At 48.8% G+C, this 3,857-nt stretch overlaps 1 protein-coding gene across 1 annotated transcript in view; it reads right to left on the bottom strand.

Annotated features, from left to right (window-relative positions):
- MAP3K20 (mitogen-activated protein kinase kinase kinase 20) overlaps positions 1 to 3,857 on the bottom strand; it is a 189,565-nt gene that overhangs the window by 30,081 nt on the left and 155,627 nt on the right. The window lies entirely within an intron of this gene.

Here is a 3,857-nt window from a genome sequence, read left to right as displayed (position 1 = left end):
GGGTGGTGGGTGGGTGTGGTGGGGTGGGTGGGGGTGGGTGTGTGTGGGTGTGTGGGTGGTGGTGTGTGCGTGTGAGTGTGTGATGTCTGACAGGTACCAGGAGGGCTCCTTTAGTCTGGAGGTATTCACCTGGTGTCCTGTCCCCAGAGGCCCAGCTCAAAGCATTATTTATCCTCATATCGCCATGAGTCTATACAGATCTCCCAGAGCAAGCTTCCATCAACCTTTCCCCCTAATCTTTCTCTGTCCTGGAAGCTTATTTGTCAGAAATACCCATGACCCAGCTGAGTTTAAAGGAGTGCCACGTGTTGGCTGAGCACCCCATGAGTGGCCAGTAACATAGCCATGGTCTTGGCAGGTAGGTGGACGATCCATATGCCTGACTTCTGAGACTCCCCTCTCTGGGAACTGTCTTTATGCACATAAGCATTCTCACCCATGAGTTTCAGGGGAGTCTTCGGTACCCCCACAGATAATTGGCCTGCTCCTTCTTTTGGAGCTCAAGGCAGACACCGTGCTTCATGAGCAGAGGACCGCTGCACTGACCGCATCCCAACTAGCTGCTTCCAGTGAGGGCTTTTTCTCTCTGCATGTGTTCCTTGGCTTCTCTGCAGCATTAGACTCTGTTTTTATGAAGCTTTTCAACCTATGGCATCTGTGATACCGTTCTCTCCTCCTTTTCCTACTTCCTGGGCGGATAGGCCCTCAAATAGAGAAAGCTTCCCAGCTGGAAGACCGTGCGTGGTCAGGCGTGTACGTGCAGCTGTGCTTTCCTTCTTTCTATTTATTTATTGAGGTGCAATTCACTACCATGAAATTAACCATTTTAAAGTGTGCTGAGTCAGCAGCATTTCGTATCCTCACCATGCTGTGCGACTACTACCTCTGTCTAGTTCCAGAACATTTGGCGACCCTGTGCCCATTAGTAAGCAGTCCCCATTCCCTCCTCCACCCAGTCCCTGGCAACCACTAATCTGTTTTCTGTCTCGATGGATTTACCTATTTTCTGGATATTTCATATAAGTGGAATCCTACAATATGTGACCTTTAGTGTCCGGTTTCTTTCACTCCGCATGGTGGTTTTGAGGTTATTCCATGTTGTGGCAAATGTTCACAGTGCTTTCCTTCTTGAACCTGAAAACAGATCTCTTCCCCGTGGAATCCTTCCCTTCTCTATTCACATTTTCATGATACTAGCTAGGCCTTATTATTTTGCATCATAACCTCTGAACTGGTCTTTCAAAACCCAGCCTCTCCTTTCTAATCCACTTCACAATTTCCAGAAGCAAAGTTTTAAACATGTCAATTCTCAAAACTTCCAGTACTCCCCAGAGCTGGTGCAATTCCAGACCCCTGGCCTGAAGCCCCCTGAGCTGTCCAGGGTCTGGCCTCGCCTCTCCCCCACTTTTGTGGCATGAAGCCTACCCCCAACTGAGGCTTCCATTGACAGAACCACCTCTTGCTCCTTGCATTGGACCTGTTTTTTTTCTGTTCCTCTACAATCTCTTCTGTTTCTTTCTCTCTTAACTCCTTATTCTGTCTGGATTCACATTCTTGCCTTTCCTGTCTACATTTCAAATTCTGCCCTTCTCCAAGATCCAGCTCAGGGGTCCACCCTACTCCAGGAAGTTTTCCCTCTTGCCACCCCCCACGGCCCCTCCCAAGCAGAGGTAGAGAATAGCTCCTTTGCTCCCAACTGCCAAGACTCTTATGAGAAGTTGTATGTACATGTTTTCTCTCTTCTCTGGGACGTACACTCCTGAAGGGCAGGATTCTCCTTGGTATGTGCACAGGCCCCGTCTTGCAATTAGTAGGCATTCCCTCATTTTGTTGAACAATAATAAGTCTGGACATCGCTTGCCCTGATACCAACCAGCTCGGAGGGGGCACTTTGTCCTAGGCCAACTCGGGATATTTAAATCACTATGGTTTTGTGATTTACAGCTTGCCCACCCCCTTTCCTCCTGACAGCTCCTTAAGGAATGTTGGGTCCTTTATCAGAGATGGCAGAGGGGAAGGGGACGTGGGAGCATCTTATTTGTCTTCTGCCAAATAGGACAAGATTTACCACATTGCTCTGTTGGAACCCTGAAACTTCTCTGCACTAGAGAAAATAATTTTTCCTACTGCAGCCCATCTAAGCCAGCTTAGCTTTTCAAGATGGGCATGCCCACACCCAGAGGTCAAGATTAAATTACTTGCTAGCCTTTGAGATGTATGTTTATGCATGAGGTTTCCTACCCATATCCTTAGAGGGAAAAGATAGTGAGGTTAAGGCTAAGCCATCATCCAGTGGGTGCTGAGGGGCTGTAAGGCTATTCCTTGCATGGGTCCAGGACCCACAGAATAGAGGTAGATGGGTTGTCTTTGGACCTCAGAGGGGATTTCTTTAGAAAGGCCACATCGGTGGCTCTAACCAAAGTAAAGGGCCAAGTAGTCGGTATGTTGGTAGAGACTTGGTGAGATGTGGGTTTGGCTAAGAAGCTGCTTTTTCTACATTTCCTTCTTTGATTTCTCTTCTTTCTAACCTGTACCCACTTCTCCATCCACCCACACTGGGGTTGAGGAGGTTCAGGGAACAAACTGATTTTATCCTAAGATCTCTCTTGAAACAGACCTCTGACTAATAACAATGTCCACACAGATGCCAGCAATTATTTGGTTTGAGTAACTAAAGAACAAGACAAAACAAATAGATCTGGTTGCTAAACTACCAAAAAAGAAAAAAGAAAAAGAAAAAGCAACAGCAACAAAAACGGGTTTAGCTTTGCAACTGTTCAAGACTTCAGTTTCGGGTGCCTGGGTGGCTCAGTCGGTTGAGCGACTGCCTTCGGCTCAGGTCATGATCCTGGAGTCCCGGGATCGAGTCCCGCATCGGGCTCCCTGCTCGGCAGGGAGTCTGCTTCTCCCTCGGACCCTCCCCCCTCTCATGTGCTCTCTCTCTCTCTCTCTCATTCTCTCTCTCAAATAAATAAATAAAATCTTTAAAAAAAAAAAAAAGACTTCAGTTTCAGGGTACATGTTAGGATTTCCTGAGAAAATGATGAAATCCCCACGTGGTGGTGTCAGTTCCAGGTCAGAATTACAGACATGGCAAACTGAAGTCATGTCCCCACGATGTGAGGTGCTACGGTCGCTTAGCTCAGTCTGTGGACAGGTCCAGCATCCTTAGGGACTCCCAGTGGATACCTAGCCTCTCTGGCTTTAAATGAAGTCGCCTCCTTGCCTCCTGGGTGGATGGCAGTCCCGCGGCCCCCCCACCGTCACGTTTCCAGGTTTTCTGGCACACTAAGCTTTGTCCCACACCAGGCCTTTCCCCCCTGGCAGTGCCGTACCCCTGGAACACCTCTTCCCCAGCGTCCCCTTCACCTCATTCACGCCTGCTTGTCCTTCAGCTCTTCTTTTTTTTTTTTTTTTAAGATTTTATTTATTTATTTGAGAGAGCGAGAATGAGAGACAGAGAGCAGGAGAGGGGGGAGGGTCAGAGGGAGAAGCAGACTCCCCGCCGAGCAGGGAGCCCGATGCAGGACTCGATCCCGGGACTCCAGGATCATGACCTGAGCCGAACGCAGTCGCTTAACCAACTGAGCCACCCAGGCGCCCTTGTTTTTGTTCTTTAAAGATTTTTTTTATTTATTTATTTGAGAGAGCGAGAATGAGAGACAGAGAGCATGAGAGGCAGGAGGGTCAGAGGGAGAAGCAGACTCCCCGCCGAGCAGGGAGCCCGATGCGGGACTCGATCCCGGGACTTCGGGATCATGACCTGAGCTGAAGGCAGTCACGTAACCAACTGAGCCACCCAGGCGCCCTTCAGCTCTCCTTCTTAACTTCTCTGCAGAAGACTTTCCTCACCCAAC

The sequence above is a fragment of the Neomonachus schauinslandi genome, chromosome 3, assembly GCF_002201575.2.
Source record: "Neomonachus schauinslandi chromosome 3, ASM220157v2, whole genome shotgun sequence".
Lineage (NCBI taxonomy): Eukaryota > Metazoa > Chordata > Mammalia > Carnivora > Phocidae > Neomonachus > Neomonachus schauinslandi.
This window is presented reverse-complemented; position numbering and strand designations above follow the sequence as displayed.